General features: G+C 34.5%; 1 long non-coding RNA gene across 1 annotated transcript in view; it reads left to right on the top strand.

The window, feature by feature from the left end:
* LOC144582352 (uncharacterized) overlaps positions 1-21,818 on the top strand; it is a 112,494-nt gene extending 90,676 nt beyond the window's left edge. Inside the window, exons 2-3 of the long non-coding RNA XR_013534903.1 lie at positions 8,746-8,996; positions 10,721-21,818. This is a non-coding gene — a long non-coding RNA (uncharacterized LOC144582352). The remainder of the gene's footprint in view (positions 1-8,745; positions 8,997-10,720) is intronic.
* Positions 21,819-24,269: the final 2,451 nt, after the last annotated feature.

The raw sequence follows: 24,269 nt of genomic DNA, 5'->3' as shown, positions 1-24,269 counted from the left end.
CAGTTTGCTTATCCAGTCACCAATTAAAAGATATTAAGATCATCTACAGTTTTTGATTAAAATATTCATATCAGGATTTGTGTTAATAGGTTGTGTTTTCACTTGGGTAAATACCTAGAAGCTGTATTTTTGAGTCGTATAGTAAATGTATGCTTAACTTTCAAAGAAAAGGCCAAGCTGCTTATAAAGTAGTTGTACAATTTTGCAATCTAATCAGCAATGTGTGAAAATTCCCGTTGTTCCAGATCCTTTCCAACAATTAGTATTATCAGTTTGCATTACTTTTTTTTTGCCATTTTTTGTAGTCTTAATTTGTCTCTTTTCATATGTTTATTTATAATCAGTATAGCTTCTTTGTTGGAGTATCTCTTCAGATTTTTTTCCCATTTTTACTATGTTGTGCATTTTCTTATTGACTTTAGAGAGTTTTTTATAAATTTCATATACCAGTCTTTTATCAGATACATGATTTGCAAATTAGTATATGAGGTAATTATAAATCTGAATCTGCTTTTTGAGGGTGTTACTGGTGATTCTTCCCCATGGTGAATTACTTTTTCTTGTACGTTTTATTCTGAATCCATATTAAATTGAACTAGGTAAAGTCTATGAGTATTAAAATCTGTTTCTCTAGGGAGAATGGATTTTTGCTTCTTGTAGGTACCTAGTAAAATAACAATTCATAACTCTTTTAACTATTAGTTTGAATTTGCTGTATAATACAGGAAATGTATACATGTCTGTGATGCCAGTAAAGCTTTTGCTAAGAATTCTTAGAGAAGTGACCCTTTTCCTGCTTGAATCTGAGGCCAACTACAAATTTCCTTGAAATAGCCCTTTGCCATCTGTTGGAATTTACACACATACCCTTCTATCAAGGTGTATTTCTTACACATTATTTTATGTTTGTAGTGCTCTTATTTCATTGTCAACTCATATGATATCACCAATACTTTTTTCAACTCTTTCTTAATTTTTCTACTGGGAATTTTTTTTTTAAATGTCAAACTTGGCTTTGAATTCAAATTTGTTCAGACTTCTTTTAAAGACAGATTTCTGTGTCACACAGTCCTCCACTTTGTTTAGGACTAATTTATTGATTATAGGTGATATTAAGTTGTCAACTTGTTCTAGATTAAAACATTAGAGAAGTACAGGCTTCTTGCAGAGAATAACAGAGAAGACACACAAAAAGGAGGGTATAAAAGATATGAAGGCAATTTCAAATGACATGATCATTTCTAGTTCTTGATCCTTTTTGAGTCCCTCACTAGAGCTCTGATTTCTCATTACAGAAGACATTTCTATGTCCTTGTAATGCTCTCCTTTTGCTTAGTCTAGGCCAGGGGTATTGTGCTGCTTTCAAAGAACATTCTAATCCCATCCTAAGCAGTTGTTGTCTGGCTCCCAGTTCCAGACAGTGGCCACCATACTTCCTCCTTTTGGTTTCGCCAGTTTTCTGGCTTGCCTTTATCTTCCTTGAGACACATAAATAGTCAAGGGAAACATGGCACTTTAGAATCGCAGCTCATTACTCTTTCACTTGCAGGAAACTATTCTTTCACACAGCACTTTTGTTGCCCTCACCAATGGCTGAATCTCTGAGCCACCTGCAAAATGTTAACTTCAGACATTGTGCACTCTCTCCACATCAGTTCTTCCATATTTCTCATCCAGTTGCTTTCACTACAACTGACTTTTGTTTTTCTTTCCTCCTAGTTTCCCTCCTCCATCTCCTCCTCTTTGTTCTTCATCTTCATCTTTGTCTTCTTCTAAGTAGTGGGGTCTCTATTCCTTTTGTCTCTGCTTGATTTCTATAGAATAAAATTCTTTGTCTTCAGTTTATTCCCGTATGTGAATCGGTACACTATTAAACCACCCTCTGGCCAAAATCACCTGTTTCCCATGAACTTCCTGTCTCACTTGTCTGGCAAAGCCACAACCCTAGATCTCTCCAGATTTTCCCGGGACTATCCAAGCTGGCGAACACTATTGGAGAGAGTCATGCCATCACATTGTTGTCACTGATATTCCCGCTCACTATACTAAAGTGAGCCCTCCATGATGCCAGAAAATTCTTCCCTGATTTCCTTTTCATGTTTTTCATTCCTACTCCAAATTGTCTGTTGTGAGGTTCACTTTCCTCAAACATTAATCCAACTGCCGTTCTTCTTAAATACCTTACCTGTACTATATACAGATAAAATAGAGAACGTCCTCAATACTCTGCCAGCAAATATGCATTTATGCCTATTCCAATAATTGTATTTTAATATTCTGCTTGCACTATGTTCTAATTCTGTCCACCCCAGTGAATGCCATTTTTGAATAAAGTATCCCATATGGATACTTATTAAAGGGATAAGTATGCTTTAATAAATATCAAATCTCATCATTTTTTCTTCTCTGTATGCCCTTTCCTTCAATGTTTAAATATATTCAAGTTTTTCCTGTGTGAAAGAATAAACGTTAAAAGATAGTATTATGTGAGTCTATGTTTTCTTCTATTTTTTTTCTTTAACTTTTCCTTGCTCTGGAAATATTATTACTAAATCCTACAATAACTTTCATCTTGTCAACTACCAATACCCAGCAATATTATTTTTAAAGCAATATTTTTAAAAAATCTGCAATCGCTTTGTCTATTCTTGAACACCTAATAATTTCTCCACTTTTCATAGTTTGGCATCAGTCTCCACCACTTCAGGAAAATTTCCTTCACCAATTTCACCCAGGACCTCTTTGATATTAAACATAATGGAGCATTCACAATTTCATTTTCCTTTAGCTATCAGTGATATTTCAAATAGTTAATTCTCCATTTCTCCTTTTTTTCTTTAAATTCTATTTCCTTGATTTCTATGACAGCACACTCTGACGTCCACTTCTCAAACTATTTTTCTGGCTTCTCCAATATCAGGCTATCACTCATATAAAGATGTTTCTGATTCTCTTCTCTCTTTTCTTCAGATTCTCTCTTACTTTTTAAAAGTAAAATTATTTTACCTAAAGTTCTGGGATGCATGTGCTGAATGCACAGGTTGGTTACATAGATAAATGTGTGTCATGGTTGTTTGGTGCACCTATCAGCCCATACACATTAGCCCACAGTCCCACACACATTTAGGTATATGTCCTATGCTCTCCCTCCCCTTGCCTCCAACTCCATGACAAAGCCCTGTGTGTGACATTCCCTTTCCTGTGTCCATGTGTTATTGTTCAACTCCCACTTGTGAGTGAAAACTTGAAGTTTTTGGTTTTCTGTTCTTGTGTTAGTTTGCAGAGGATGATGGTTTCTAGCTCTACCCATGTCCCTGCAAAGGGCATGAACTCATTCTTTTTAATGGCTGCATAGTGTTCCATGGTGTATATGTGCCACATTTTCTTTATCCAGTCTATCATTGATGGGCATTTGGGTTGGTTCCAAGTCTTTACTATTGTAAATAGTGCTGCAATTAACATATGTGTGCATGTGTGTTTATAGTAGAATGATTTATAATCCTTTGGGTATATGCCCAGTATTGGGATTGCTGGGTCAAATGGTATTTCTAGTTCTAGATCCTTGAGGGATCACCACACTGTGTTCCACAATGGTTGAAATAATTTACACTCCCACTAACAGTGTAAAAGTGTTCCTATTTCTTCACATCATCTGCAGCACCTGTTGTCTCCTGATATTTGAATGATCACCTGTATTATATACAGATAAAATTAGAGAAGAGAACTCTCTCAATATCCTGCCAGCAAACCTGCTTTTATGCCTATTCTAGTAGTTGTATTTTAATATTCTGCTTGTACTATGTTCTAATTTGGTCCACCCCAGTGAATACCCTTTTTGAATAAAGTATCCCATGTGGATACTTATTAAAGGAATAGTATACTTTAATTATATATATATAATATATATATATATATATGTATATAAAGTCTCATCATCTCTTTCTTCTCTGTATGCCCTTTCCATCAATATTTAAACATATTCAAGTTTTTCCTGTGTGAAAGGATAAAGGTTAAAAGATGGTATTATTTGAATCTATTTTTTTTTTTTTTTTTTTTACTTTTTCTCACTCTGGAAATATTATTATTAAAAGCCTACAATTACTTTCATCTCATCAACTACCAATACCCAACAATATTATTTTTAAAGCAGTATTTTTAAAAAATCTACAGTCACTTTGTCTATTCTTGAACTACTAATAATTTCTTCACCTTCCATAGTTTGATTTTAGGTTTTACTTTTAGGTCTTTAATCCATCTTGAGTTAATTTGTTTATAAAGTATAAGAAAGAGGTCCAGCTTCTGTTTTTTTTGCATATTTCTAGTCAGTTTTCCCAGTACCATTTATGAAATAGGGAATTTCTTCCCCAATGCTTGTTTTTGTCAGGTTTGTCAAATATCAGATGGTTGTAGATATGTGGTATTATTTCTGAGGCCTCTGCTCTGTTCCATTTGTCTATATCTCCGTTTTGTTACCAGTACCTTGCTGTTTTGGTTACTGTAGCCTTGCAGAATAGTTGGAAGTCACATAGCATGATGCCTCCAGCTTAGTTCTTTTTGCTTAGAATTGTCTTGGCTATATGGGCTCCTTTTTTGTTCCATTTGAAATTTAAAGTAGTTTTTTCTAGTTTGGTGAAGAAAGTCAATGGTAGCTTGATGGGAATGGCATTGAATGTATAAATTACTTTGGACCATATGACTGTTTTCACAACATTGATTCTTCCTATCCATGAGCATGGAATGTTTTTTCATTTCTTTGTGTCCTCTCCTATTTCATGGAGCAGTAGTTTGTAGTTCTCCTTGAAGAGATCCTTTACATCCTTTGTAATTTCTACTCCTAGGTATTTTATTCTCTTTGTAGCAATTGTGCATGGGAGTTTACTCATGATTTGGCTTTCTGTTTGTCTATTGTTGGTGTATAGGAATGCTTGTGATTTTTGCACATTGCTTTTGTATATTGAGACTTTATTGAAGTTGCTTATCAGCTTAAGGAGTTTTGGGGCTGAGATGATGGGGTTTTCTAAATGTACAATCATGTCATCTGCAAACAGAGCCAATCTGACTTCCTCTCTCCTTATTTGAATACTCTGTCTCTTTCTTTTGCCTGATTGCTCTGGCCAGAACTTTCAATACTATATTGAATAGGAGTGGTGAGAGAGGGTACCCTTGTCTCATGCTGGTTTTCAAAGTGAATGTTTTCAGCTTTTGCCCATTCAGTATGATATTGGCTATTGGTTTGTCACAAATAGCTCATATTATTTTGAGGTGTGTTTTATAAATACATAGTTTATTGAGGGTTTTTAGCATGAAGAGGTGTTGAACTTTATCAAAGGCCTTTTTGGCATCTATTGAGATAATTATGTGGTTTTTGTTATTGGTTCTTTTTATGTGATGAATTGTGTTTATTGATTTGCATATGTTGAACCACCCTTGCATCCCAGGGATGAAGGAGACTTGATGGTGGTGGATAAGCTTTTTGTTATGCTGCTGGATTCAGTTTGCCAGTATTTTATTGAGGATTTTTGCATTAATTTTCATCAGGGATATGGGCCTGAAATTTTATTTTCTTTTTGTGTATCTGTCAGGTTTTGGAATCAGGATGATTCTGACCTCATAAAATGAGTTAGGGAGGAGTCCTTCTTTTTCTATTGTTTGGAATAGTTTCAGAAGGAATGGTACCAGCTCTGGTAGAATTCATCTGTGAATCCATCTGGTCCTGGGATTTTTTAGATGGGCATTTTTGTTGTTGTTGTTGTTTAGATGGACTCACACTCTGTTGCCCAGGCTAGAGTGCAGTGGTACAATCTCGGCTTATTACAACCTCTGCCCACTGGGTTCAGGCAATTCTTCTGCCTCAACCTCTCAAGTAGCTAGGATTACAAGCCAATGCCACTACATGCAACTAATTTTGTATTTTAGTAGAGATGGGGCTTCACCATATTGGCCAACCTTGTCTGTAACCGCAAATGATCTGGCCACCTTGGCTTCCGGAAATGTTGGGATTACAGGAATGAGCCACTGCACCTGGACACTTCTCTTCTTTTTTTAATCCATGATCCTTGAGGGATTTTACTTATTACTATGTCCTAAATTATTATTCTATAATTATTTACAAATCTTTTTCTGAGGTTAAGTATCTCAACTGGATCCTCATGTCTATATTCAGTCACCTCTTTTATACCACTATAAAAGTGATATAAAAGGATGCTCAACCTTCCTAAATCCTGGTTCATCTTCTGGGTTTAAGACAACAAGAAGCCCATTGCCTTACTCCTTTAAATGTCTTCATTTTTGTCTGTTTTTCTTTGAACACAATATGAGAACAATATTTTCTCTGTTAATCGGTTCTATGTAGGGCAAACCAAAACCAGCAAACAGTCAAACACACACACGCAAACAGCAACAACCATCCGTGGTTAATTCAGAATGTTGTCACTGGAATACATAGCAGGGATTTTTGTAGTGATTATTTCAAAGACCAAATAAAAGTTATGATTTTAGTCCTTAAAATCTTTCAACATTATAAATTCAAAAAATATCCTCAGTTGGAATACTCACACTACCTCCAAAAGCATTTTCAATAGTGGAATATTTGAGAAATTTTTTTTTTTAATTTTTTATTGGATTATAGGTTTTGGGGTACATGAGCAGAGCATGCAAGACAGTTGCGTAGGTACACACATGGCAGTGTGCTTTGCTTTTCTTCTCCCCTTCACCCACATTTGGCATTTCTCCCCAGGCTATCCCTCCCCACCTCCCCCTCCCACTGGCCCTCCCCTTTTCCCCCCAATAGACCCCAGTGTTTAGTACTCCCCTTTCTGTGTCCATGTGTTCTCATTTTTCATCACCCACCTATGAGTGAGAATATGCGGTGTTTCATTTTCTGTTCTTGTGTCAGTTTGCTGAGGATGATGTTCTCCAGATTCATCCATGTCCCTACAAACGACACGAACTCATCATTTCTGATTGCTGCATAATATTCCATGGTGTATATGTGCCACATTTTTCCAATCCAGTCTATTATCAACGGGTATCCTTAATGTTAAACATGATGAGTTGCCAACTTAATTTTAATAATGAAAAGAATTGGGTCCTGCACCTCCCTCACTAACCAGGCTGATTTAACAAGCTATGCATTGAATGTCATGTGAGATTGAGAATCTTGTGTTAATCAAACAGCTCCAATCCATTCATTGTATATTAAAAAAAAAAAAACCCATCTGATCTTTGGTCACTTCAGTATTGGAGCCAGGAGAGAAATGACTCCACATGATTTGAGAGTAATTGTCTAGTCCATTGTTTTCCATAGTTTTACTTCTGCCTTCTGGGGGGAGCTTTCCTTATTTCTCAGTCTATTTCAGGCCCATAAGGAGAATGAAACAGTTTCAATACATTATTGTGCTACTAATAAAATTTTAGTATAAATAGATTATTATATTTAATAGCTAACATTTAATAACCAATACAGTACATCACAAAAGTCCACCATAAAACTTTTTAAATTGATACCTAATAATTTTACATATTTACAGATTAAATATGCTATACTGATACATGCATATAATATGTAATGTTCAAATCAGGGTAATTGGCTTATCCATCATATCAATTATCATTTCTTTGTTTTGGGACTATTATTTGCTAGCTATTTTGAAATACGTAATAAATTATTGTTGTATAGTTACCCTATTTTGTTACTTGGCACTGAAATTTAATTCCTTCTATATAACTGTATTATTTTGGCCATTAAACAACTTCTCTTTCTGTTCTCCCTCTCCCCTTCCAAACCTCTGGTAACCATCATTCTATTCTCTTCCTCTGTGAGATCAGTTTGTTTTTTTTTTTTTTGCTCCCACATATGTTTAAGAACATGTGACATTTGTCTTTCTTTGCCTGGCTTATTTTACTTAACATTATATTCTCCATTTCTATCCATGTTGTTGCAAATGACAGGATTTTATTTTTTTTAATTGCTAAATAATACCCCATTGTGCTGAGACCACATTTTCTTTATTCACTCATCTGTTGATGGGCACTTAGATTAATTCTATATCTTGGCTATTGTGAATAGTCTTGTAATAAACATGGGAGTGCAAATATTTCTTCAGTATACTGATTTTCTTTCTTTTGGATATATGCCCAGCAGTGGAATAGCTGGATCAGATTGTCATTCTATTTTTAGTTTTTTGAAAACCCTCCACGCTGTTTTCCATAGTGGCTGTACTAATTTTCATTCCCACCAACAGTTTATAAGTGTTTTCCTTTTTTTCACATCCTTGCCAGCATTCATTTAGTCTTTTAGATAATAGCCATTCTAACTGTGGTGATATGATATCTCATTGTGGTTTTGATTTGCATTTCCCTATGATTAGGGATACTGAACATTGTTTTCATATACTTCTTGGCCATTTGTGTGTTTTCTTTTGAAAAATATCTGTTCAGATCTTTTCCCATCTTTTAATTGGATTTTTTGTTTTTATGCTATTGAGTTGTTTGAGTTCCTTGTATATTCTGGTTATTCATCTCTTATCAGATGTATTTAATAAATAATACATTATACCACACAAAGCCACCACAAAACCTTTACATTTTTTAACTTTCTTCATCCAATTAGTTGTTTATAATCATCATCTTCCTAACCTATCGATACATTTTTTTCTTATCATTTATCTAAATTTAGGCTTTTTTAACAGATACATTTAAACCAGTCTCTACAATATCATCTCCTTTCTCTTCTTTATCTTCCAGCACTCCCTGAGGAAAATCACTGAAAAAAATTTGGTATTTTTGCACAAGTCCCCTTTCTTGATGAAAATGATTATGAGAAGTGCAGATAGTAGAAAAGGACTAAAAGAAAATCTGGCCCTGAAACTGCCTGTGTACATCAAATATGTTTACTTATTTAAAGACTCTGAGGAAGAAAGCAAATGCAAAATTAACAGCAGGGAGATAATGTTCTTAAGAAGAGGTGCAGATGTCCAGGAATTTGTATCTAGCCAGTAAGTATACAGTTTGCGAAATAACAGTATTGTGTGAAAATGATGCCTACACTTGAACTATCATAAGCATAGCTCTAAACCTCCAAGGCAAGCTTTCTTTTCAGACACAAAGCTAGATGAATTCTCTGTATGTGTCCTGTGTAAATATATGCCTAAGTCCAATGTTCTGGGGCAAAAATAATGCATAGGTCTCATTGTCACAATACATAATATGCATGCCAAAGTATGGTTTACTCAACTATAAATATGATTTTATCAGTTTGTCCCAGCTCCCAACCACACACAGCCTCATCTAAGAACTTTATGAACTTAATACATATAATTGGAGTTAGGTGGGTTATCCAGAGAGCTCTAGGAATCAAGCTAATCAGGAATTCTTTTGTTAGCCATGGCAATCATTTGGAAGGAGGCTATTTACAAGTAGAAATGCTTGGTCATAGAATATGTACATTAGACTTTTTTTTTTTTTTTTTTTTTTTGGCTAGCTACTGCCAAATTCCTTCTCTCTCACCTCTGAGATTTTAATCAACAAAATTTAGTAAGTAACTATTTCCTACTAACAATTTTAAGATAAATGTCAGAGATGAATTATAAGAGGGTCCAAGAGGAAACAGAGCCAGAATAATATGAGGACATTTAGGCCATTATCAAGACAATGACATTTACTCTGAATGAAACTGAGAGTCAATACAGAGGCTTTCCTGAAGTGTGATATGATGTGACTTATTTATTTAAAGCAGCACATTGGCCACTGTGTTAAAAATAGATGTCAGGTTGATATCACTTTGCTTCCTATTATAGGAAGTGATACTAGTCAATGAATTCCATAATCCAGATAATGACTTGAATCAACGTGATAGCATGGTAGATATTCAGAAGTGATAGGACTCAATATATGTTGACGGTGTGGCCAATATTCTTAACTAATGGTTAATTAATTAATGGGTTAGATGTATGGTGAATGAATTAGATCTATATTTTAAGAAAAACAGAGTCCATGAAGGCTATGAGTATTTTGTGCTAAGACAATAGAACAAAGGAGTGGCCATCAATTGCTGAGGAAGGTTGTAAACTAAGTAGAATTGAAGGGATGCAAATTTTAGATTTGGTCCTTTTGAGTTACAGGTATTCAAGCTTCTAAGGGGTATTGTTGAATTAAGTTGTACATGTTAACTTGGATTTCAGGAGTTAGGATTTCTGGAGTTTAGCCATATAGATGATATTTAAAGCCATGATACCAGATGAAATTACCAAGATGATATGTGTTTATAGAGAAAATAATAAGACTCAAGAATAAAAGCAGAAACCTGAATGAAACTTAGAAAGGAACAAAATGTGTGTTTAGGAAATAGGGTATTGTGTCCCAAGAGCCAACTGAAAAACAAAATATGTCAAGAAGAATGGAGTGATAAATTGTTTAAAATGTGTCTTATTGATTAAATAAAATGTGAACTGATAATCAAATATCATGACTAGTAATATTGAGTCATTGATAACTTTGACAGGAACAGCTTGAATAGAATCATACAGTGAAAATTAGATTAAAATGGATTTGTAAGTGGTAGAAGAGGAATTGAACAGAGTTGATAGATACAACCTTTAAAATATATTTTATTGCATAAAGGAACCAACAAAAAAATACCCAATGAAGAAAGTGGGGTCACTTTTTCCTCTGTCTCTATTTCAAATGGTGTTTTTTTTTTTGTTGATGCAATGTGATGAAGATCACTTTCAGAGGAGATGGAGAAACAGGGATGCTAGTTTTGATGGACCACGCATTCCACAGCATATAATGTCATCGTTTTAGGAGTTGGAGCAAGGTAACAAATTGAACAAAATAGAACTCAGTTGCAGATAAAGAATGGACAATGTGTGGGTTTTTTTAAAATTATATTTTAAGTTCTCAGATGCATGTGTAGAACATGCAGGTTTATATAATATAAATGTGCCATGGTGGTTTGCTTCACCCATTAACCCATCATCTACCTTAGGTATTTCTCCTAATGCTAACTCTATCCTAGTCCCCCACCAAGTGACAGGCCCTGGTATATGATGTTCCCAACCTTGTGTCCACATGGTAGCATTGTTTAGCTCACACTTATGAGTGAAAACATGTGGTGTTTGGTTTACTGTTCCTGTGTTAGTTTCCTGATAATGATGGTTTCCAGCTTCATCTATGCCTCTGCAAATGTCATGAACTCCTTTTTTATGACTGCATAGTATTCCATGGTGTATATGTGCCACATTTTCTTTATCCAGTCCATCATTGATGGGCAATTGATTGGTTCCAAGTCTTTGCTATTGTAAAGTAATAAACATTCATGTGCACCTGTCTTTATGGTAGAATGATTTTTAATCCTTTAAGTATATACTCAGTAATGGGTTTGCTGGGTCAAATGGTATTTCTGGTTCTAGATCCTTGAGGAATCACCACACTGTCTTCCACAATGGTTGAACTAATTTATACTCCCACCAACAGTGTAAAAGTGTTCCCATTTATTCACATCCTCTTCAGCATCTGTTGTTTCTTGACTTTTTAGTGATCACCATTCTGACTGGTGTGAGATGGTATCTCATTGTGGTTTTGATTAGCATTTCTCTAATGACCAGTGATGATGAACTTTTTTTCATATGTTTGTTGGCTGCATAAATGTCTTCTTTTGAGAAGTGTCTGTTCATATACTTCACCCACTTTTTGATGTGGTTGTTTGTTTTTTTCTTATAAATTTCAGTTCCTTGTAGATTCTGGATATTAGCCCTTCATCAGATGGATAGATTGCAAAAAGTTTCTCCCATTCTGTAGGTTGCCTGTTCACTCTGATAATAGTTTCTTATGCTGTGCAGAACCTCTTTAGTTTAATTAGATCACATTTGTCAATTTTGGCTTTTGTTGCCATTGCTTTTGGTGTTTTACTCATGAAGTTCTTGCCCATGCCTCTGTCCTGAATGGTATGCAGATGACATGATTGTATATTTAGAAAAGCCCATTGTCTCAGCCTAAAATCTCCCTAAGCTGATAAGCAACTTCAGCAAAGTCTCAGAATACAAAATCAATGTGCAAGAATCACAAGCATTCCTATACACCAAGAATAGACTAACAGAGAGTCAAATCATAAGTGAACTCTCATTCACACTTGCTACAAAGAGAATAAATCCCTAGGAATAAAATTTACAAGAGATTTGAAGGACCTCTTCAAGTAGAACTACAGACCACTCCTCAAGAAAATAAGAGGGGATACAAACAAATGGAACAACGCTTCATGCTTATGGATAGGAAGAATTAATCATGAAAATTTCCATACTGCCCAAAGTAATTTATAGATTCAATGCTATCCCCATGAAGCTATCATTGACTTTCTTCACAGAATTAGAAAACAAAAATACTTTAAATTTCATATGGAACTAAAAAAGAGCCCATATATCCAAGTCAATTCTAAGCCAAAACAACACAGTAGGAGACATCACACTACCTGACTTCAAACTATACTACAAGGCTACAGCAACTGAAACAGCATGGTACTGGTACCAAAACAGATAAATAGACCACTGGAACAGAACAGAGACCTCAGAAATAATGTCACATATCTACAACCACCTGATCTTCAACAAACCTGACAAAAACAAGCAATGGGGAAAGGATTCCCTATTTAATAAATGGTGTTGGGAAAACTGGCTAGCCATATGCAGAAAACTGAAACTGGACCCCTTCCTTACATGTTATACAGAAATCAACCTGAGATGGATTAAAGACTTAAATGTAAGACCCAAAACCATAAAAACCCTGGTAGAAAACAACATGGGTTTTTAGGGCTTAATTTGTTTTGTTTTATTTTTTGACCAATAGAAAAGAAAGATGTAATGATATTAATATCTATAGAAACAGAGGCAAAAATAAGGTGAAATGTTCCCCATAATTACACAGCTAGTAAGTGGAAGATCCAGATTTTGAACATGATTTATCTGCAAGGTTATACTCTTAACTACTGTACAGGACTTCCAATGTTTAAATGAGGAAGATTTATTCAGGCTTCATGTTGTTCTACAAACATTGTTCACCTTTATTGTTCATCTTCCTGCTTTTAAAATTCTTATTTCTTGTATTAATGTGGATGATGTTCGATGTATGTTTACCTCTTAGATTGAGTTTTATAGAACATCCAGTGTAATAGGAAGGTATACAGAAGCAGAAACTTTTCTTATATGTGTGTTTATCTTGTCTGTGTTTTATACAGTTGTTACAATAGAGGTCTGCCCACAGCTACCGCTAAGGGAGCAATCTCATATAACTTTCAAGTTCTCTGTTACTATACTTGCTGTAAAAACTGTAGGGTTCCTCAGTGAAATTGCTGTCAATTTTTCCAACCTGCACTAGAAAAGAGATTCCAGATGCAAGACTAACCATGAGGCTCATGGCTCACATTTCGTTCTGGCCCTATATACTTTAAATCCTTTAAATGGGAATTAGTGTGATCTTTTTATTGTTATTATTATATTTTGAGCTCTGGGGTATATGTATAGATTGTGCAGGATTGTTACATAGGATTACACATGCCATGGTGGTTTATTGCATCCATCCCCCATCATCTACATTAGGTATTTCTCCTAATGTTATCCCTCCCTAATCCCCCGACCCCCTGCTATCTTTCACCTAGACCCCATCCTCCAAGCAGGCCTTGGTGTGTGATGTTCCCTTAACACAGTTCTTTCTATTCACTTCTGAGAATGCTGGTTGTCTCAGAACTGAATAGCTTTAGTTAGATTTGTGTCTTTATTCAGATTACAATGAGGAGCAGATTTTTTTTTTTAAAGACTTACAAATACTCCTTTATCTAATTTTCAGTGACACTTGAATGTTTTGAAAAGTGTATTTCCTAGGCCATTTTCCTCATGGTGAAATGCATCTCTTGAAATTTCTTGTTTGTGTTGTATGTGAGGGAATTGGGTTATAGGAGATGTTGGTTAAAAAAAATTGTCTTAGATTCCTGTGTTAAGTGTACATTCAGTGTGTTCATTATTGATAGAAAAATATGATTTGATTAGCAAATCAAAAACAAGCAAAAGAAAAAATCAAGAATGTATTACACTTCTAGAGAAAATTTTTAGGTCAGGAAAATTTGGGAATATTTATGGATATTTAGTTCTTTGACATTTTATCATTTGTATCTGATGAGCTACACCCAGTGAGATGCCATTTGACTAAGATATTGCAGTGTTACACATATAAATTTGATAATGTCTCCTTAGTTTCACTTGGTTATTACTGGTACATTCATCACCATCTAATTATGAGAGGCAGTCTCAATGTAAACAGCAATATACCCTTTGGAGAGCTGCTCTGATGCAATATAATATTTCTTGTCAAAACAAATTAATGTTTGTCTCATCCACTTCACTGTAGACTATGGGGCTTCTCTCTCTTCTACTTACAGAAAATACCTTTTGTCAATATGATCACACACAACTTATGATGCATTACAGAATAAGTAAATTTATTTGGCTGCCACTTTCAAGTGACATGCTCAATTAGCAATGTTCATTCTTGTATGTCATATTTACCACTTAGTCTGTCTTCTTTCAAACTCATTTTCCTTGTAAAATCTTATCAACAAAATGAAATTCATCTGGACATTGCATAAGGCTATTACAAAAATAAAGTATATTTTTTCATTCTTTGCTTTACAAAACTTGTAACAGAAAACATTTAACAAGTTTCATATGATTATATAATTACAAACTGATAATGGATCATGAAAGAAAAATGTCATCCAATAACACCTGTTACAAGTGAGATAAAAATGTTTGCCACATTAATATATTATGAAATTTTATTCACAGAAGAAATTTTTTAAAATATAAACTTATAGATTAAAATAGTTACAGATCCAACTTTTTATGCATTTTTGGTTAAATTAATTTTCCATCTCATCTAGTAATGAAATGACACATGAAAACACTTCATAATTTCTGTGTAATCATATTAAATAGAGAGTGCACATTCAGAGCTGGCTTCACTTATACTATTCCAAGGCTAAGTTTATATGCATGCCAGGAAGATGAAAGAGGAAAATGTAGCATAAATGATAGTTTTCACTTTTCCTTGAATAATGAGCACTTAACCCAGTGAATTATAATTAAATATTTTAATATTCTTTCCCTTGTTCTCTTCCATACTCACAGTCCAGAAGTGATGGTTGCTAGAGACAACTTGGAAACTTACATCAATTTCAACCTTCTTTGAATTTGAATTAAGACTGCTATATTGCTTTACTTTTTCCCTGTGGAAATTTGTGCCAAAATCTGTTCTAGTTTGCTTTGTATTCATATATAAAATTTATTTTTTATCTAGCCATTTACCAGCAAAGAACAATAAACCTGAGATAACACTAAAATTGAAACATTTCATTACTTGCATTTCTACATTCCAGCAATATTGATGAATTATTGTGAACATTCCTGGAGCCAATAATTTTTTATACTTTAATTTGTTGCATATTTATTTTTTACTCCCTTAAAATTCTTTGTTGTTGGGGTACAATGGTATACTGTTTTTATCTATACAGTAAACAAGCTATAAAATATCTTGAATAAAAAAGTAGTTGTATAACATGTTCAAACTTAAACTACATAAATTTTCAATTAGAATTGATATTACGAGAGGGAATGCATAAAACATAGCCAGTTAAAAAGTATCTTACCTTTATGATAAATTATGTGAATATCTTTCTAAAAATATACATTAATTTTTAAATCATTTCTCTAAATGTGAGTTTTCAGAGAATCTTTTTCCAAGAGATTTTTTTGTAGAGTTCTTTTTCTCTCTAGCCTATGTCATATAGGAAAATAAGATATACTAATACTTTATAAAAGAAGAACATTCACTAAAATTAAATCCACAGGGACACTGAAGAGAGTTGATAGAGATAAATTTCCTTACAAATAGAAAAACACGCAGGAAATCTATGAAAAAGAAAATGTATTCAAATGTCATTACTGTTTGCTGGCGCACTATCTTATACAAAGTTAGTTTTACTCTATTGTCCTCTGCAAAAAATTCTTATCAATCTAACATGAACTGAATTCAACATCTCTAAACTTTGTTACAATAAGATGATTTATTTATACCTCCTTATGTATAATCAATGTGAGTTTTATGAATAAACACCCATTGAGAACCTGTGGGGGTTTCTTGATAACAAAATTAACTATGTTAATTTCTGATAAATCAAGGATGCATAGACCTTGGCCAATTCATTTTTCATTTGCTAATTCTCACGTGTCTACAAAGAATTTCCAGAAAGCTTTAGGCAACCAGAATAATATGTGTAAAACAAGGTTTCAAAAATGTCCAGGTCTTTCTGATGGGAGAATTTTTTCAAAGGAGTAGGCTGAATGAAGTTGTTAAGTTGCCTAGAGTTCAAGTGTAACTCCAGTCAATATGACTATTACCAAAGTTTTACCCTCACCATAGAGCATCTCTTTCTCTCCCTTAGTTTATTATTCTTTTGCTTTTACTTTCTTTCCCTTGTTTTGTCACCTGTGCAGTAAGATGTCTTGCCACCTGTGTAGTAAAACCAGGAATTCTGTATATGTTTGGGTCTGTTTAGCCTATTCTAATGTAGATCACTGAGGTTTGCCCACTGACAAGGCTGAATAGCTGAATGAAACCTTTCTGTGGCCAAACCAGGTAATCAAAAGACTTTGACAGGTTTTGAAACTTAAATGTCCTTAGTTTTTCTGGTTGTGATATATATGTATATGAACCTTTTAAAAGGACAGACTGCATAATGAGTGAGCAAAATTAGATATGTTAGGTCCTGACCAAATATTATCCTTTTGAAAATAACCAACAGGAATTTAGTGCTGTCTTAATGTGTTTGGGCTGCCATTAAAACACAGACTGGGTGACCTGAACAACAGAAATTTATTTTCTCACACTTCCAGAGGCTGGAAGTTTTTAAGGTAAGGGTGCCAGTACAGTCACTTTCTGGTGAGGGCTCTCTTCCTAGCTTGCACATGGCTGTCTGACTTCTGGCAATGTCCTCACATGGTCTCTTTGGGTGTCTCATCTTGCAAAAACACTAATGATATCTGATCAGGGATCCACCCTTATGATCGCATTTAACCTTAATTACCTCACATTTGGGGTTGGGGTTCAACATATGAATTTTACAGGGACACAAATATATAGTTCATAATGAGTATGATTGCATTTATGACAGGAAGAGAAAGAAAAGTATATTAAATGCTTTCAAAATTCTTCCACTCCTGAGGAAGTGAAACAAATACATGTAGACACAGTAGAAAAGCTACATTTTTAGCCCATGTTTTGTTGAATAATGATGAGAAAGGGCTATAGGGTGAAAAGGGGGACAAACAGAAAAAAATATCACACCCAATTAGTCAGGCTATTGCCTTTAAGACTGAATATACACTGAGAAAAAATCAAAACCAAAAGTTTATAAGTGACCTAATCTTTTTGTTTTATATAAGCAAGACTTAATGAAGAAATTTTTTTTTCCAGCAATTTCCAATCGACTTCCAGATTGAACTGCAAATTGCTGCTTATGCTTTTCTCATGCTGCTTAAAGTTTGAGTTTCTGTCAGTGCTGCCAAGGAAAGTCAAAGTCTGAACAGACCAAATCATTGTCAGTTTACTGTGTCCATGTTATGAGGAATTAGCCCTAATGAGCCCTAAAGGAGGGGGCACAGATGGATGAGAAGACAGCTCATGAGTTCTTACCTTGAAAGGGAGCTTCGTGCTGAGTTATGTATGAAGTAGCATTTTTAAAAGTTAAATATGTCATGGGATATAAAGTATTAGAGTGCAGAAGCTTCTTTACGTTTACTGACAGAAGATTACATTTAATCTAAATGACAACAATTTGCCATTGATAGAATTCCAGGAAGAAAAATAATTGGGTCAAAACAATGAACATACAAAATAACTGTGAAAAGAGTTAAGGGCAAGCTATAGCCAGACATGGCCAGACAGGGAATTTTGAGAGCTAATTATATGAAGGGAAGAATATTATAATAAGTGCTTTACTGATGATTATAAGAAAAAGAAGAAAGTTAAGATGTATGAAACTAAAACAATAGAAATTAGAAAATAAAAGGTGGCTTAAATCAAAATTAGTAAAATGGTAAGGTAATAATATTAACAATAAGGATAAAATTAGGCAATAAAGAGACTTCTGAAGAAAAGCGAGGAGATGCATGCATTTTTATTGAATTTTGGGCACCAGAGAAAAGGTTTAGAAGACACATTATGCCAGAAGAAACAGTTTTATTTGGTACTGACTACAGAAATTGTGATATATTAATATTGATTACATAGATTTGCATTTGTGAATTTAAATACAACTTTTACTTATTTGAGTACCTTATTGCAGACATGTGATTTTGGTTATTCCAGGTAGAGTTACTCTGATGATTTTATGCATTCAAGAATCTACTGTAAATCCTATCCAAGAAAATCTAGTATCAACTATAGATATAAATAACAGAAATCAGATCATAGAGATTAAGACAGAGTTATTCTTTACATATAAACTGTAACACCTCAAGAACTTTAATTTTTATGATATAAATTTATGTTAGAGTATCAATGAATGTCAGGTTTGAGTATTAAAATGTGAATGTTGTTGCAATAACAATTTACATCCTTTAATAGAGTAAATAACTTCTATGTGCTAACAGTCTCCTTTGTGTAATACAAATTTATTTACTCAGTCTTTTCTTCAATAGAATTTGTTTCCTTACTCTGTGATAGGTTTTCTTGCCCTCTAATGGTCAAGCTATCCTGGCATGTTTCCCTTAAGAGAAACACTATTATGTGGGTAACTCAGTATTCTACCAAATGTGCATTCACTGCTAAAATTAAAACTCACCTATGATATGTCTAGAAAGCTTATTTCTCAGAACATTCCTGATAATGAGACTTCTCATCCTAAGAGATAGTATTTGTCTAATAAGAAACCTTGAATCATACCAGGGAAGGCAAAATCTCTTCCTCTTTCTTTTGCTGCTAACCTTCCATAATTTTTGCTCTAGGTAGCCACCAATTGGTTTATGTCTTAATTAAATTTGTCCATTCTAGAGTTTTACAAAAATTTAGTATTTTTTTATCTCCCACAAATAAGTGAAAAAATGAAAAGTTTGTTTTTCTGTGCCTGGCTTATTTCACTTAAAGACCTCCAGTTCCATCCGTGTTGTTGCAAATGACAGGATCTCATTCTTTTTTATGGCAGAAGAGTACTCCTTTGTGTATATGTACCATATTTTCTGCATTCATCCATCTGTTGATAGACACTTAGGTTGCTTTCAAATCTTGACTATTGTGAATAATGTTGCAGTAAACATGGGAGTGCAGATATCTTGTCCATATGCTGATTTTCTTTCTTTTCGGGATGTACCTAGGAGTGGGATTGTTGCTGGATCATATGCTAGCCCTATTTTTAGTGTTTTGAGGAACTTTCCAATTGTTTTCCATGGTGGATGTACTAATTTACATTCCCACCAACAGGGTACAAGTGTTGCCTTTTCACCACATCCTCTCCAGCATTTGTTATCTCCTGTCTTTTGGATAAAATTTATTTTAACTGTGATATGATGATATCTCATTGTACTTTTGACGTTTTCTGATGATTAGTGATGCTGAGCAGCTTTTCATATACCTGTTTGCCATCTGTATGTCTCCTTTGACAAATGTCTTGTCAAATATTTTGCCCATTTTTTTGATCAGATGAGATTTTTTTCATATATTTGAACTCCTTACTTATTCTGGTTATTAGTCCCTTGTGAGATGGGCAGTTTGCAAACATTTCCTTTTATTCTGTGGGCTGTCTCTTCACCCTGTGGATTGTTTTCTTTGTTGTGCAGAAACTCTTTAACTGGATGTGATCCAATTCGTTTATTTTTGCTTTGGTTGCCTGTGCCTTTACTTTCAGTTTATATGTCTTTATGGCTAAGATGAGTTTCTTATAAGCAGTAGATTTTTTTGTGTAATTTTTAAAGTTATTCAACAATTCTGTATCTTTTGGGAAGAAAATTTAATCCATTCATGTTCAATGTTATTAATATGTGAAGCTTTATTGTTTTCTGGCTATTGTATATATTTTTTGTTCCTTTCTTTTACTCATTGATTTTCATTGTAGTTTGGTGGATTTCTGCAGTGGTACCATTTGAGTCTTTTCCCTTCCTCCTTTTTGTAATTGCTTTGCCAGTGAGTTTTATACTTTCCTGGTTTTCATGATGTTGATAGAGTTTGGATGCCTTTTCCTTCCAAAGTTATGTTAAAATATAATCCTCAATGATAGAAATGATGTCTAGTGGGAGGGGTTTGGGTCATGAGAATAGATTCTTCTTCTTCTTCATAAATATCTTGTTCCCTTTTCAGAGTAATGAGTTCTCACCCTATTCATATGAGAGCTGATTGTTTAAAAGAGTGTGACTTGTCTCCCTCTCTTCTCTCTTGCTTTCTGTCTTGCATTGTGATACGCTTACTCTCTATTTGCCTTCTGCCATGATTTAGGGCTCCTTAGGCACTCTCCAGAGCAAATTCCAGCACTGTACTTCTTGAAGAGCCTTCACAACCATCAGTCAAACTAACATATTTTCTTATAAATTACTCAGAGTTTTTTTTGAATCTTCTGAAATTGAATACAGATTTTTATTTTAGCACTTCTTTTAGTCAATAGCTACAGTCACAGATTACTCTGTTTGTGCTATGTATTTTATTATTGAGATAAGGATAGTAAATTAAAACTAAAATTAAATATATTAATTCTAATCTAATTTTCACACTTTTTTCCCATACCTTTCTAAAGAAATCTGGAAGAGGAAGTTAGTACTGATACTATGTCAAGCAAGGAAAATTACCAGATCTATGTGTAATGTGGGGAGAGGCATCTGAGAGAATGTGTGTCTTCATATTACTTTAAAATGTATTTGATACATTCAAAAAGTTATTTTTCTAGTAGATGTGAAGAATAAGGATCACATTTCCTCAGGATTAGTAGACAGGCATTTTATAAAGATGCCCAAGATTTTGAATTTGTTTTCATTCATCATCTTCTCCCACACCACAAGTCAGATGTCACAGAAAGGGAAAAAAAATTAAAAAGTAGCTATTTGATTTGCTTTGTAGTCACAATTCAAAAATTAGTCCAATATAAAAATTAGGGAGTCAGGATTTGAACCAGGTCTATGTGTCTGTGTAAAGTCTATGCATGATTTTCCTTCCATGAGAAAATGTGTCTCACTATAGATGACACAATTTTACACCTCCATGTCTTGATGTTCTAAATTTTGCCTTCCCCTAGTCTGCAGAAATGTTCTTCCCCCAGTCTGCTGAACCTTCGTTTTTAGGCTTCCAGGGTCCACGCATGTCTTGAATGTAATTTTATATACAGGAACTTCCCGTCTCTGGGATGCATAGTTTGCAAATATGAAAAAAACTCTTTGAAGCAGTTATTTGTGACTATCATATAGAATGAAATTCATGAATCTCAATTACATAGATGATTCAGGCTAGAACCAGCAATTTGTAAAATTATGTTCATATTTATGAAGTTCTAAGAGTCCTGTTTGGTGTTTCTCACATATGTGACATTTTGATTCCAAATGTGCTTATTCTTTTATTTATCTGTATATCATAGATATGAAAATCTGTAGTTTCTCCCAAATAGTTTTGCCCCCCACCACCCGGAGAAGATTCCTTGATCTTCTACAGTCAGTAGAATCAAATTATTGTATTATGGTTTTACTTATAGAATTATAAGTAAAACTTATAGAAAAATGATATATCTTATCAAAGCTTAGGTAGGTTCTTTTATTTTTAATAAAGTCTATTTCTATATCAAATACTTTGTTTTACAATTTGCATTCTGATGCAAAATGGAACACTGTATCTCTGTGTGTGTGTGTGTGTGTGTGTGTGTCTGTTCACTCAAGGTGCCCCATTAACAGTTAGGTCATGTGGCAAAGGGCAACACACTAGCAGGATTACCCAAGCACTATTTACACAGTCTGAAATTTTTTTCTATAGTAATTCAAATAGACTAATAGAGATGATAATTGCTATTTTTTAGTTTCCGGGATTAAGACTCCCTTGTTCATTTCTTGTAGGATTGGTCTGGTGGTAAAGAATTCCCTTAGCATTTGCTTTTCTGGGAAAACCTTTATTTTTCTCATTCATATGGTGTATTTTTGCAGGAGACAGTATTCTTAATGTTTTGTTTTGTTTTGTTTTTGTTTTTTGAGACAGAGTTTCACTCTTGTTTACCCAGGCTGGAGTGCTATGGCACAATCTCGGCTCATCACAACCTCCGCCTCCTGGGTTCAGGCAATTCTCCTGCCTCAGCCTCCTGAGTAGCTAGGATTATAGGCACGCGCCACTATGACCAGCCAATTTTTTGTATTTTTAGTAGAGACAGGGTTTCACCATGTTGACCAGGATGGTCTCGATCTCTTAACCTTGTGATCCACCTGCCTTGGCCTCCCAAAGTGTTGGGATTACAGGCGTGAGCCACTGCGCCCCACCAGGAGACAGTATTCTTGGCTGATACTGGTGGGATTTTTTTTTTCAAGCACTTTAAATATATCATCCCATTCTTTTCTGGTCTGTAAAGTATCTATGGAAAAATCTATTATTTTTCTAATAAGGTTTCCTTTATAGATAACTAGACACCTTTGCTGTTTTTAAAATTTGCTCTTTATTTTTGACTTTAGATATTCTAACTATAATGTGCCATGGGGAAAATATTTTTGCATCATGTATGCCTGAGGATTGCTAAGGTCCAATATAGAAATGTCTAAATTTATTTCAATACGTGGGAAGTTTCCATCTATTATTTTGTTATATAGGTTTTCTATTCATTTCTTACTCTCCTTGCCTTTGGAAATGTCAATAATTAGAGTAGCTTTTCATATGCCTGAATGTAAATAATATTAAATGTTTTATGTTGTCCCAAATGTCACAAAGCTGTTACATATTCTTTTTAATTTTTCCTTTTTTCTCTATTATTTTAAATGAATTGTCTACATGTTCTGGGATTCTCTATTCTGTATATTCCAGTCAGTTGCTGAAGATTTTCAATGTATTTTATAGTTCCTTCAATGAATTGTTCAGTTCCAGAATTTCTATTTGGTTCTTTTTAAAAATTATCTATCTCTTTGGTACATCTCCCATTCATATTCTGAATTGCTTTTCTTCTTTTTTTGATATTGTTTTTCAGGATTACCTTTTATCTCTGAGCATTTTAAAAATAAATATTTTTAATTCTTTGAATCTAAGATTTCAAAAAATGTATTTGATTAAAGCCTGTTGCTGTAGAATTACTGTATTCCTTTGTTGGTGTTATATTTTCTTGGTTTGTTATGTTTTCTATGTTTTTACATTGAAATCTGCATGTCTGGTGTAATAGTCATTTCTTCCTGATCTTGAATTTACTTTTGTAGAGAGGAATTTTCTACGTATCTGTGATGTTGGTTAGGTGAGGCACTTCGGCTTTGATTCAGAGTGTATACAGTAATTTTGTCTATACAATTTCTTTGGCTGAAAATAGTGATAATGTTGTGATTCATTGGAATGTAAGGGTAGGGATATTAGTGGAGGCTGTGGTAAAGTTGTGCTGGGAACTCAGATGCCAGGTGGGCCAGTCTCTAGGCCCCAGTATTAGCAGCGGTGGATTGTGTATGCCTATCTTTGTGCTCCAAGGCAGTGTAGGTAGCACCTGGTTTGACAGTTACCAGTAGGCCAGTTCTTGGGTTGGTGGTTTGCATAGTGTGCTAGGTAGCTCAGGAGGTTCTCAGGTTTCTGGGAAGCTGGCATGATGGGCATGGTGGCAGTAGAAGTGATGGGACAATCTTCTGGGATCAAAGCAGGGTGAATTGGTGTTGTTGGTAGCTGTAGTACAGAGTTGCCCCGCCCAGCTACAGACACACTACTCTCAGGATCTTCTGTTCTCTGAAACAGCAGTGTTGCAGCACCAAGAAAAGTGAGGGAAGAATCTTGCTCTTTTTCACCTGAGCCTGGGCAATAAGGCCACACCACTAGTAAGTCACAGTCTCCACTCATAGCCTCAAGAAGTTAGCCCTCCACCTCTCTTGCCCCAGCCTACAGTGACAGCAGTAATGGGCATGCAGATGGGGAGGAGATATCATACTCTATATGTAAGCCTGAGCACAGAGTTTTGCTTCTTCACTCAGAGGGAGTGTTTTTCCTTGTTTTCAAAGCCAAGCACAGAGTTTATACCAACAGAGGGAGTGGTG

The sequence above is a fragment of the Callithrix jacchus genome, chromosome 4, assembly GCF_049354715.1.
Source record: "Callithrix jacchus isolate 240 chromosome 4, calJac240_pri, whole genome shotgun sequence".
NCBI lineage: Eukaryota > Metazoa > Chordata > Mammalia > Primates > Cebidae > Callithrix > Callithrix jacchus.
Note: the sequence above shows the minus strand (reverse complement) of the source record. Positions and strands in the feature narration are given on the sequence as shown.